Here is a 14,079-nt window from a genome sequence, read left to right on the forward strand (position 1 = left end):
GGGTAAACTGATGAGAAACATGTCCCAATAGATCGCAACTAGCCCTTTTCTTTATTTTTCTTAACTTAGCCTGTCAAAGCAAATCAAATGGAATGTGATCATGGAGGGAAAAGAATAGAGAAATTGAGAAAATTTGTCTTATACTCACTCTCATGATGGACACTGTGATAAGTAACAGCTTGAATCTTGAGATGAGGCTCTCATCCAGACTGAGCCAGCGTGGCCAAAAGGCAGAGGATCAAATACTGGCCTTTGAAAACTAAGTACCGCCCACGATTCCTGACACCAGCGTATCAACAAACCCACCCATCCTCCGGGAGGTTTGGAGGTGACAGTGACTCCACGGCAACTGTTAGTCCTCTGACCACTTCATGTAGATTTAAACTGTCTTCAAGGTCAACATATAAAAGGTGTGCAAAAGAAAAAACTGCTGTCTTCACTCATGCTGATCATCAAATGTACAACACTAGTGAAAAAAATTGTCAGCTAGCGCTTATAATTATTTGTAAAAAATATTCTGTTTGAAACACAGTGTATTGCTGTGCTTTTGGGACTGTGCATGCAGCTAATAGACACCAGTTAATTAGGTTCCGCTATTTAATTTAATTCAGTTTTATTTGTAAAACACTAAATCACAACATTAATTATCTCTCTGCACTTAACTTAGTAGAGTGGTAATATTTCCGTTTAGTATATTGAATTATGATGTTCAGTGTTAATTGTAGGCAAACACTCAGAAACGTCTCTCTCCCGCCAAAAGGTTTGGTGTTACTGGTCTGTGAGAGATGGATGAGCAGTATTCATGTGACTAGATAATCAAGTTCACATTTAAAGCTTTTATTTAGAGATGATTGTAAAATGAAATGAATCAGTTTATAAGTGATGACTTTGAGTTGTTGTTCCGACTTGAGATAGTGTTAAAGTGAAACTAGAGGAAAAATATGGTAATAATAATTATATATATATATATAAATACAATGATAATAAAAATAATTATATCATGGCAACAAACAATTACAAAATGCACGATCAACCACAACATTAAAACCTGAAGTTGAAACCTCAATGTTGTCTAGGTCTCAGATCCAGGTCTAAAAAAAAACATGTGTATATGAAATCTGTTGCGATGATAATCAGGTCAAGTGACGTGATGCAAGGAGACTGCATGACATCACCTGTGTCTACAGCTTTCCTCTTGCACACAAATCACACATTAAAGCCACACATCACACACTTTACATAACATCATAGTTAGATCAGGTGAAAAGCAACTATAACACTCACTGTAACCTGTACTTAACCCTAAGCTGCATACTAGCTCCTTCGTGGAATGTATGACAAGCTCACTATATTACACCGAGCCACACCAGCTGATCTGTGTGTGTGCAGTCCAAGCTGCTTCTGTAAACCCTGCTGTGTCATCAGGGCATACTGAAAAAACAGCAGAGTCCCAAGTGTGACACAACCAAGGATGTGATGCATACAAACACACAGCTCGGTCAAGACATGTTTCCCCAAACAGCCCGTGAAAGGCAGCGCAGTCATATATAGTGCACTCACCTCAATATCCCTCTAAGAAGGCATGCGTAAACTTTCCCTCACTGATTCATCACTACTGACTGCACGCCAACTGTAAATAGCACCATCTGCTAGATTGCTTCCTAGATATAGTGCAGAAGAAGAAATAAACAATGAACATCTAACAAATGCTATAAAATGAGAATTGTTATAAAATGTTATTCTCTTCTTTAATTACCAATTAAGACCCACAGACATTATTTAAAATAACAAAGTATTTGTTAGATGTGGTGTGCAGTCAGTATAGATCCCAGTCACGTGACTTTTTATGAACCAAACAACCATGGGGCTGTTGAGGAATGCCTGATTCCCACAGTTCACACATTCCACAGCCCCCCATGTGTCACCTAGTGGGTGGCTCTCATTATAGCTAATGAAGAGATTTCTGGGTTGCTGCTGCTGCTGCTTATGCATCTAAGAGAAGTGGCTTAGAAGAACTAAACTGATAAAAATGCACGTCGGGTGAAAATCCAATCTTCATCAACCCTATTAAACTGGTGCTATGGTGACAATGAGTTGTCAAAATAAAAGTGAGAATATTGGATTGTAAACTTCTAAGTTATATTTCTATTCAATCTATAAGATGAGCAAGTTGGCAAATAAAAGGACCAAAACCCACAAATGATAAAAGTCTACTGATTCGGTACAGTGAGTTTACTTCTTGTTTTATTTATTTAATCATTGGAGTTTTCACCTGGACAGACTGAAACACAAAATGACTGTAACACAAGATAAGATTGTGTTGTCACTCACACATGTTGTTTGTGTGTATTACTTTGCTTATATTAGGCACCATGTCCATGTCATCACACAAAGTACACTGTAGTAAAAAATCTCCAATATAACAAGGCAGCTCATTTAATCTCATTACGGAGTATTATTAAGTCAAATGCTGTTTCCTATTTTAATTGATGCAACAATGCTGTTTGTTGTACACAAAACATTTCCTACAGTTAAAGTGCAGCAATTAGGAATGAACCCAGTTCATTTACTCTGCTATGGAGTGGAGACAGTTTTATATTGTGACATCCAGCATCTGCCTCTGTCAGTTTTCCCTCATTTACTCACAACGCTCTCTTTACTCTTTGCTTATTTCCTTCCTCCCAGCAGCCAGCAACTCGTCCCTGTGTCTCCCTCTCTCCCCTGAGAGCCTCTTTGTTGTTTCTCACTCCCCCTCCTCCTCCTCCTCCTCGAGCACCCCAGGGCCGCTCCCCATCTGTGCACCTTTGATCAGAGCAGTTATTCTTTTTTTTCCTTGTCACAGGTGTAATTCTTACGTGCGCAGTATTTCAAGCGTAAACGAAGGGGGAGACTCACACTCGGCGTTTCCGAAAACAGAAACAAACCTCATTCATGATCAGACTGATCCCCAGAGGCTTCATCGTGATCCAAACAAGAAATATATTTGTATTTCATTTCCAGCTGCAGTTTTTTTTCTCTCCCTTGTTGAACACATAAGCATCAAAGCCAGGCAGGGAGAATAAGACAAGGAGGTTCTCCTGCAGCTGTAAACCTCTGTGGATAACAAGCTGGTGGTCCCCCATGTTGGCTGTCGCTGGCACTGATCTCCAGATGAAATTATGGAGTTGCTGCTCCGTGTGGGGGTGGCTGCCATTTAAAATGCTGAACCCTGGAGGCATCTCTTTCCATTCATCATGTCAAACTATTCCAGACTAGATACAGTGATTACAGGCGAGACAGGAGTATTATTTTTCAGTTTCAAAACATTGCTGGGGATAATAAACAGGCTTATGATTTGGTAAATGTTATGGGGCAGATGTAAGATCACGTTTGAGAGGTGCGCAGTCAGTTAAAAGAACTTTATTTTCTTTAATATTCTGCTGTGAACAAGCAACTGTGATATTAAATGCCAATATCCCCCCAGAGCTCAAAGTTAACAGCACGGGGTTGGTACAGTAGTGGACCATTGTGCTGAATATCCATGTGAGACTGTTTAGCCGGAGGAGATTTATAGTGAGCATACCAGCAAAAGTAAACAGCAGCAAACGGTCACCAGCTGTCAAACTGGAGGATGCACACAGCCGCCTGCAGCTCCACAGCCAGCTTTCTATTTAAAGAGTTCACTGCAAATTACAATGTAGTGTATCTTTAAAAATATATATATTTGATATAAAAAAATTCAACCCATCCAGCAGTTGTTGTCATATTTCTGTCTGGACCAAAGTGGTGGATGGGCCGACAGATCAACATTGCCATCCACAGAGCCAAGCAGCCGGTGAATATGCCAAACCGTTCCAGAATATCCTGCCTTTTTAGGTTTTACATCAGTGTCAACTGAAAGTATTGGTTGGCCAAAATAAACTGTTCAGTCATAAGTCTGTTTGGGCTCTGGCAAACTGAGGTATGAATCTTTTTACCACTCCCCAGAAATGTCAGACTTGACAAGCATGAAAAATAACACATGAATATGACAGATGATATACGAGGAGAAAACATTTTGTGTATGTTCTCAGATGATTGTAAAACATCAATATGGCATCCAGTGATGTTCCTTTGTAATTACAAAGTGCACTACGCTGCTCTCTCAAGTTTCCCTCAGCTTATGGAACCTCAGTTAGATTTTGATATAGTTCGCAGCTTTCTGAAACTCTGAAACTGAATATTTAAAGTTGGATGGAAACAACACTCTCACTTTCTCTTACCCAAAGATACAAATTGCTCTATTTTCCTATCTGTCATCATTATATCCCCTCATATTTATCACTCCTCTGCTCCATGTACATCGACTGAATCTGTAAAGTCAGTTCTACAATAACCTTAGTTTATTCTACAGAATAAATGGATTATTAATAACATATATACTACAAAAAAATTCAAGTCTTTATTTGAGTTGTATATACTGTTTATGTTGTTATATTTGTGTATTGTGTTTATCTACAGTTATTCATGACAAAGTTAATGGATGAACTGTGAAATTTCCAGCCTGAATAACATCTTAGGAAGACATTTTTTAAATGTATGTATATTGGCCAATGTATCTGAATTATTTAACTCCCTTATATAAATCGATATTTCTCATGGAGTGTCAGACAAATTTCTTCTGGGTTAAGAGGAATTATTTCAGCCTGAGAATAATTTAATACAGTTTTGGAATATTTCCTGTTGTTTTTCTTTTTCCAGACAAAAACACATGTATAATGATTGCAAGACATTGAGGAATTAGATATAGTATACTTTAACAAGTTCCACAGGATAAAATAGTAGTTAAATTCAGAATAAAACAATGGAAATAAAAATGATGTAATCAGTCCCCGCGTGATTCCCTGAGTCCCGTGTTTCCTGATGTTATTGACAGATTAGCGATAACATCAGTTGCAGCAAGTTAGTTTTCAGAGCCACATGACCCACTGCGACATGTGCACTACGCGCCTGCACGTAGAGGTTGAACAATTGACGCTGCTCCGCTCGTCTGTGGTGCCTCCTCAGCTGCTGCTAACAGGTGAGCCCACCGATTTGTTATTAGGCAGTTGCTTGATACAAAGTCGACAAACAGCCTAACCTTTGAGAATTACTTTAACATCTACTTTAACAGTGTAGGATCCAAAACACTTCCACACACTGCTGCAGGTAGTGCTGGTGTGACTATTGCGACAACCTCCATTTTTCGTAACAAAACACAGAAACATTACGGCATTATTTTACTGATAGGTCAAGAGGCTACGCAATGTGTCAAATCGACAGTGATCGCCCTCTGCTGGACCAGGTCACAAACTGCTTCAGAGCCTCAAATGCGCTTCTAGACCGTATATTTAGAATTTGAACAGGTCATTATAGGTCGATTAAAAAATAACTTTCGCCCCACCTTTGAATGAATATTGGAATAAAAACAGACAAACCGAGTGCACAGAGGGGATCTGTTAGCAAACTAGCTCAAATCAATCATCTTTGTATGCTTTTACCAAATCTCTACCCATTGTTTAAATCTGCAGTTATTTTGGAGTTGAAAAGCTCAGGAACCCATGTAAGATCTGAGATTTCCACAGACTACAGGTTGTCTAATTTCCTCAACCATAATGGAAATATATGTAACATATCATAAGCTCAACTCATAAGGTCCCACGGCCCTGAAAGCTCCCTGTGAGCTGAACGGGTAATGACTGAACCAATTGAAAGCTTGCAACCACACATAATCACATGTAGCCAACAGGCCCTGAGCAGTACACTCGTTAATCAGATCAAATCCAAAGACCCCAGCACAGGAAAATCCACTGTATATTTTAAATAGTTGTTAGTATCAGCAGCGGCATCAGTTACCTTCATGAGTTCTGCCACACTGTTGAGGAAGACTGGCTTCTCTTTAGCCAGAGCGAGCATATACAACCCATCTTGATCCCTTCTCTGACCTCGTCTAGCCGGTATAGTCCTGCTCCCCAGCACATGATACCGGTCCATGACACACACACACACACACACACACACACACACACACACACACACACACACACTCACTTTCTCTCTCTTTCTCTCACACACACACACACATACATACACAAATACACACACAGGATCCACACTCTGCAGATAGTAGGACTGGAAGATGACTCAGTCTTCAGAGCTGTGCTTCCATGCAGCTCCTGCTGTACTGTAAAGGGATTTCAGAGCCGGCTGCACTACTTTGGGACGAATGGCGAGCAACCTACCAACCCCCCCTACCTCAGCCCAACCCCTACCATAGTCTTGTGAGAGATGGTGAGGAGTCTGTGAGAACAGGGGGGCGGAGTTAGAGATTGACATTTGTAAGGACTTCCTCAAGTCAGGCTTACTGGCTGTTTCTAAGAAAAGAAAAGTGTCTTACTTTCTATACCAAGAAGAACTTTATAAAGCCTGAAGTGTCTGCTTGCTTCTGGAAATAGGCCGTCAATTTAATCTAGTGTAAATTTGTAATGTCTTCAGTTTCAAATGATAAAAATACAGAACTCCGCAGTGGAGATAACAGGGATAACTTAAAGTAGAGGCGTTGCCGTATAATTGATGTTTTAAAAATGAAATAATGGTGTGAGCTGAACACTCAATTAAAAGCTTGTACCCACAAAGCATAAGTACGTGTAAGTATGTTGTAGTATTTGAATAACTAGTGCAGATCCCATTCTAAACATGTTATGTAGCTTTCCTCCTGAGACTGAAACCCATGATCGACAGCATTTTAGGCACCAATTTTATAGTCATTGTTTTTTAAGTAATGAAAGGGAATTCGCTTTATTACTGTTCCCGTGTGTGACTTACATGTACGTTTAAATGATTTACTTGTGTTTTTATACTTAACATGTTGGCTATTTCAGATGTCACTTGATATAAAGCATTACAGCAACAAGATGAACATGTGCTTTTACTTTGAAGACTATTGCTAAACAGGGAGGGATTCTATGATTGTTGTTGCCATAATAAAGATCAGCACCCACTACAACAGAGAATGTCTGTGTCAGTTTGATATGGTGAAATAAACATAAGCAAATTATAAAATTGTCATTTAACTTGGTCCACAAACTGCCTGTTAGGGCCCCGCCCCCACTGCAAGGTGCCATTTCCTGACGTTTTATCAATATTGACACATGTCCAAATTGCACCTATTTCCGCACAGCCCTTCCCTGTGCCACTAACAACACACATGCCAAGTGTGAAGTCAATGAGTTGAATGGAGATATGTGCTCCACATGTAGACAGACCTATATTTCTGGAAATAGTTGATAGATCAACAAAGGTAATGCAATATTTTACTGATAACGACTTTCAAGACGTCACAATAATATAATCATGAATTCTGGGTTACAAAGTAATATATTGTATTTTCTCTAAGTAAATACAGGAAGAGAGACATTATATACTAGGGCTGCAATGCTCACTCAATAAATCTATTAGTTGATTGACAGAATAATTGTTCATTTAATTAGAAAACTGGAGAAATTTTCGAATAAAGACACCACCAAATATGTAACAATCTCTGCCTTGTCTCATAAGGTGTTTTAGTTTGTCGTTTATGTCAGTGTAAACTAACGTTAACTGTTGCTTGAACAGGACATCTGAAAGCCCCAGCCTGGTTTCCTCTTATTTTGTGATTATCAATTTCAGTATATTCTGACATTTTACAGACCAAATGATTCATATAAAAGAATTGATTTTAAAAATGAACTTGTAAAATACACATTTAGTATAATAAAAAAAACATTAAAATGGCTTGTATATTTGTTTGGTTTTGCAGTTAATACCCCAAATACAACACTTCAGTGTTTAAATGATTATGTAGTTTTCGAATTCTCTGAACTCTATATTCCAATGTAGCCGGAGAATATTCAGCCTGAAATTAATGAATGAATAAATAAGAAGACATTATGAAATAAATACTGACAATGATACAATCAGACAGAATATATAGATTATCACAAATAAATAGTGAAATAATTCAAAAAATCTGCAAACCTGTGATATTATTATAAAATGTTTTAATCCTACCTCTTCTTACAATAAAGAAATAAACTGCATGTCATTAATAAAATTTAAAACACATTTCTATTGCAACTTCATCACAATGTCTTCATCTATCGGCTGAGACAGCCATGGTAGAACCGGTTATTCCGCTGACTTCAAACCAAGACAATGGACTGATTGGATTTATTATTTATTTATTGGATTATTTAAATTTTTCATTGTTGAATTGTTTAATCTCCCTGTATTTATTCATGCGACTATTAATTTAATTGATCTTATTTAGTTATTTATTATTATTGAACATTTTCCCATGAACTTAATGAAAATTTAAATGAAGTGAAAGCTGGTCCATGAAGATACATGAATAAAAGAGCGGACTTCACTGTAGTCCTGAACAGTTAAATGACCCCCTCTAGTGGAGAGGGGAATAAATAGCAGGCAGCACCTAGATACCAAGATACTTGTAGTTCTATAAAAAAAAGACACATCTGAAACATCATCATTAATACTGATGACTTGTTAAATAGCACCGATATAGGAAGTATAAAGGCAACAGTGCATCAAGTGACATGATGTGTCCTGATCTGCCACTTGTCTTCGGTTGAGAAAATCCACACGTGGCTTATTTGTTGGTGCAGTCTCAAGACTGGATTAGTGCAGCTTTCCTTTGGACGGGCACAGAAACAGATGTATTGCTGCTGTCCCAGATAAAGAGCCACAGAGTCGACCCAACTGCCTTATCTGTCCGAGCTCGACTCTCTCTTCCTATTAAGTTTTCAACCAAAACATTTAAAATCACAGTAATCTGCCTCCTGACACCCAACCGACGATTTAAACACAAACATGCAGATGGTTGGGTTGATCCAATAGTCCAAACATTTATTTGCTATTTCTTCTTCTTCCTTCTAATACAAATCTCCTTAAGTCACCACTTCAGCATGACTAAAGTTACACCCTCTGGTCAGTGGGTTCTTGCAGCAGTGTATCAGTGTAGGTGCAGGATATATTTGGCTGCCTAGGTGGGAAGGTCTGGTGTCCCGGAGGAGCTGGATATATTTGTTTCTACAAGATGCTGGTAAACATGTGTGGTTGACAAGTGCGAAGGTATATTTGGTCCGTTAATCCTCACGAACAGCGGCAAAGATGCCAACAATGCAGGAGCGATTTTTCTGCGTGACAACATTTGTGACAGAAGAGAAGGTGGAGGGGACAATGGGACATAGCAGACTGGATCAGGTGGTTAGTGGTATAACGACTACACAACGACAAAAGCCAACTTCCTCTTAAATTCTCACCGAATCAAATGTTTGCCCTAGGATATATACTCAGAACTGGAGCTCCAGCCATGATGTGTCAAGTGGAGTTCCCTGAAAAAAAAATCCCTTGAATCCAGCTCCCTGTCAAACCACTAAAAGTCGAGTTGGCTTTCTTGTTTTTTTTCAGTGGAAATCAATCAGGAGGTCGTCATCCTCCGAGACGGCGATTAACAAAGCAAGTGTTCTAGCTTCTTCGTGATTTTCTGAAAGAGAAGCTTCAAGGCTTTTTAGCCACCAAAATATCCTGCAGCGCTGGTTACTTGCAACACTTTCCATGTCATTTGAAGTCATCTGAAACTCTCATTGTGCCCCCTTCAAAGTAACAGCACACACTGATCCAGTCCCTTCCAAAAAAGTTATCGCTCATTAAAACAATGGTGTCCTCTTATCTAACGTCACTGGAAAGATGAGGTCATCTTTCGTGGACAGACGAGCGGGGGCGAATGTCTGCCACCGATGAAACATGCTGCGACTTGCTTCATATGCCAAGTGTGTTTGGCAAGACAGCGTGTCAGTCGGGTGGCCGAGGGGAGAGAGGAGTGCCAGGCCAGACCGCTTGGATCAGATGGACTCAGGAAAAGGGTCTTCCCTGCAGACGGGTCATTAGAGTGGACTTAGCCCCAATGCTCCAAAGGAAAACATGAATATGAGCGGAATTAAAAGAGGCTTAAGGGAGTTTACCCTGTCGTTAAACACCCCTACTGATATTAGAGGGGGGATCTTGTTAAATGATAATGCCCACATCATCTACATCCTCTTTCTCAACAATTACATGAAATGTTTGGCCTGCCACCTGTTTCTCGTCAAAAGTCTCCTGTGAAAAAGCATAACAAATTGAGGGAGACACAGGATAATAATATATTGTGTACACTTGTGTGATATCCAGTCACAATGTCGCATGAATTTAGTTCAGCGCCACCATGAAACTGGGGGACCAATGAGAAGAGGGTTAAAAACTGACCAAACCAAAAACTAAAAATGTTCCCACACTGCTGACCTGAATGTGTCTGGGGGTTCTGCACTCTCAGGGTTACTATTCATCTGGAGCCAGTTAGAAAAAATGTGAAGGCGTGATCCTTCAACAATTATTGGACCCAAATAGTCACATTAAATTTCCAGTTGTAAGAAATTAAAGTATATGGAATGTGAAATTAAAAGAAAAATATATAGATATTTCCCTAACTTTGAATAGAATAAAAATTGTGGACTTTCGTTTTACAGATTCAGAATCAGTTTCAGAATGGCACATGCCTATTAAAGGGGACTTCCTTTAGAAGTTTGTTACATCTCCAGATTGACCCAATATATTTAACAGAAGGCAATAATGATACAATCATATCATCATGTCCCATAATGGGTAGTTTTAGAGCTAAGCATCTAAATAAATATATAAATATGAGTTTGCACTTCAAATATCATCTGGTTTGATTAACTTATTGCAAATATAGTATACTAGTATTCAGCAGCTGTGTCTGCAAACGATGAAGCACGTAAATATCCAAAATAGATTTGTGCGATTGAAAACAGTGAAATGTTGAGCTTACTAACTTCACCTTGTAAAAAATATAGGAGATCTGCATCAAGACAGGTTATTGTCACAAGTGTATGCTTTTAAAAAGACACCAACATGCTACAACCCATTCAAAGTGTAACATCAGGCTTATACATCAGTGTATGTGGGGAAGAGAGTCGCTGTAGCCTCCTGCTGCCTCTGAGCTGTGTACTCCTGTTGATTTCACAATAAGAGTCTCTTCAGTGAACAAACTTCTCTTAGAACTCATAACTTTGTTTTCTGGTAAGCAGGCTGTGTGTGAAGAGCTTTAAAAGGCAGACGCTCTGGGGCAAGAAAAATCTGTCACGACAGTGAGTCAACTGTGACTAATTACAGGCCCTGCAGCTCCACGCCTGAGTTTCTGCACTCGGAAAATACAATAACATAACAGGCTGCTGAGAAATCATGCCTTCTTCCAGGCTGCTTGTCCCTGTGAGCCTTATTTACTCCATACAAATGTATCTCTGACCTTGTAGTCTGTGGGCTATTTGCACAAATCTAAAGCAAATATTATCCTTTGTGTGGCCATTGTTGTACTAGTCCGAAGGTGGTGGTGGCTAAAGATGATGAGAACAAAGGATGTGAGGTCTGACAGACTGGCGTAAGTGACGGCTTATATGTGCAGTAAAGATGAATTGGTAAAAAAACGCCTGTGTCACATTCATTTGGAGAAAGGTGCTACATTTTCAGGATTAATCTGTTGTCCAAGAGTGGTGGAAGAGACACACCTGTGAGAACATTTTCAAAGGTTTGGACTCACCCAACATAATGCAGACCGCTGGGTGTAACATTTAGAGCCTTTCCTGAATGTTTACTGGGAGTTGGCTCCAAACTAAGTCCAACCACCAATATGACATATCATCTAAATACTGAGAGCTAACTTGTGTGTGTTAGGATGCTCCATCAACTTTGTGTTTAACGAGTGAGAATTGAGTGTAAACATGTTAGAAGTACATTTCAAAACGTCGGGTCTAATATGAATATGACTGGAGGGATTACAACCAAACTTGGTGGAAGGTGTGCATGGGTCTGGGAAAAATCCAGATGCAGATAAATTTTTCAGCACTTTCTCTAATATATTTTCATCTATTTCTCTGAGATCAAGTCATATATCTTGATATCTATGAGTGTGTGCATTTTGATACAGACCCAAATAAGATTCTGGTGAATTCATATAAATGTGAATGTGGTTTTATTAAGGGACTTTTGGCAGAGGTGGTGGAGTTTTGCGCTCTCTGACTGTCATTGTAGTTATGTTAAATGATTTAATATATGATACAATACTAAAGCTATACTAGCTTTTTTGCTTCATGCATTTCGTACTGATATTCAAAGATGAGTAAGTGGCAGAACAGTTTGAATATTTCATGATTTTAAATACGTTTGGCAACATTTTAAAACCTTCATATCTCATGAAAATGTGTGCAGCACAGCAATGTGCATATTGCACATCCTCGTAACAGTTTTCTGAACATATGCTTATTTTCAACTGTTTGTTATAGTGTCTACTGCCTATAAAATGTTTTCTACAGTTTACCCTCTTTGTTCATTCTCATACTGTAGGTCGTCTCAACAAGTCTTATTACTTATTTATGTCCAGAAACAATATGGATTAAGGTAGTTTGTCTTTCAAGCATTTTGCACTACTACAAATGTTACTGGGATTTTGGAAATACGTTTTATAACATTTTGTAACAATCAAGAAGTCCAGACATTTACACTGAATGTCTGTGAGAACGTATTATAGAAACTGCTGATGATTCCTTCAATCAGATATCGGCCAATCATGAACCAGCAGTGCGAGACATAGAATCATGCAGGAACCAATCAGGAGCTTCAGAAGATATTATCTGAGTAAATATTTTAAATCCATGTTGAGGAGCAAATCTAAATAACAAGTAACAAATAACAATAATAAGTATTAATATGTCAATGTGCCAACTGTTGCAGTCAAATGAGTGAAGTGTGTCTTGGTATGAATAACTTGAGTAGATCGCTCTCACTGGCCTTGCAGCAGAGACCTCAGCTCTCTTCACTATAAAGGGTTAAACAGGGTATTGTTAATGAATGCAGCACTGCAGAGCCTCTATAGGAGGTACCAGTACATGACCTGGTACATAGAGATAGAGGGCATGTTGTCTCAGTCTATCCAACTGAGCTGGCTTCACTCAGTCTCACACTTTGTAATTACAAGCAGGGCGGGCAGACGCCTACTCACACAAGCACAAACGCATGTAAAGGCTTTTTAAAGGGACTTTGTCTCTGCTGTTTCATTCAGACTGGCAGACAAGTTCAAGATGTCTACCACCGCTCCCCACCCCCTCTGTTGAGTTTAGGAAACAACAAACAATTGGTTGCTATGGGCTCATCTGGCGCCCTGAGACCGCATGTCAGCAGCAGTTTAGACAGACAACAGCCAAGTTGCAGACAGTTTGTTTGGAAAAGGAGTGACCAGTTCCGAAAATTATATCGATGGAGATAACTGTAGGCATTACACTCCCTTCCTCTAGGAGGTCAGACAGATAAGAGTTACGCCAGCAAAATGTAATCACAAACAGAAATTCCTCAGGTGATAATCACTCTAATTAACTTCTTCAGATGCGTTAGAGGGAGCTTGAGGGTCTTTCCAAAGCTTAGATCCTCAGTAAAATCCTCACACATCACCTTGGGGGGAAAAACTAAATTCGTAATCTTATCCAGCAATACTGTTGCAACTCACAATAATTCAACAATAATATAGTGAGAGACTTATTTCAAAAAGTCCTAAATGCTGCTCACAAGTAATCCATGTCTTATCAGTACCACTGTATTCAATCTATGGACATTCAAAATCATCAAGATATTACGGATTCTTAATTCTTTCAAACATTCTGGGAGCTTTGAGCAGATCACAGACCTGAAATATGTTCAATAAGAAGTTAAAATCTGAATTTAAGTCCAAAATAGCTACCACTCATGATGTAATTATAAATACTAAACGCCTTCAGTTGGCTGGCACACAACTTGGAATACTCCACCTAATCAAAGATTTACTGGTTTCATTTAGATTGTTGATTGAACAAAATTTGTATTTTTACATTGGGTTCCATCATGTTCAGTATAAAAAACAGTTGTCAACAGTGCCTTATCTGTCACCAAATAACTTTTATATTGTGTATTACGGTTTGGTATCAAGTAGATAACAGCCAA

General features: G+C 38.9%; 1 protein-coding gene across 1 annotated transcript in view; it reads right to left on the reverse strand.

Annotated features, from left to right (window-relative positions):
- phldb1b (pleckstrin homology-like domain, family B, member 1b) overlaps positions 1-14,079 on the reverse strand; it is a 70,444-nt gene that overhangs the window by 30,935 nt on the left and 25,430 nt on the right. The window lies entirely within an intron of this gene.

The sequence above is a fragment of the Limanda limanda genome, chromosome 6, assembly GCF_963576545.1.
Source record: "Limanda limanda chromosome 6, fLimLim1.1, whole genome shotgun sequence".
Classification (NCBI taxonomy): domain Eukaryota; kingdom Metazoa; phylum Chordata; class Actinopteri; order Pleuronectiformes; family Pleuronectidae; genus Limanda; species Limanda limanda.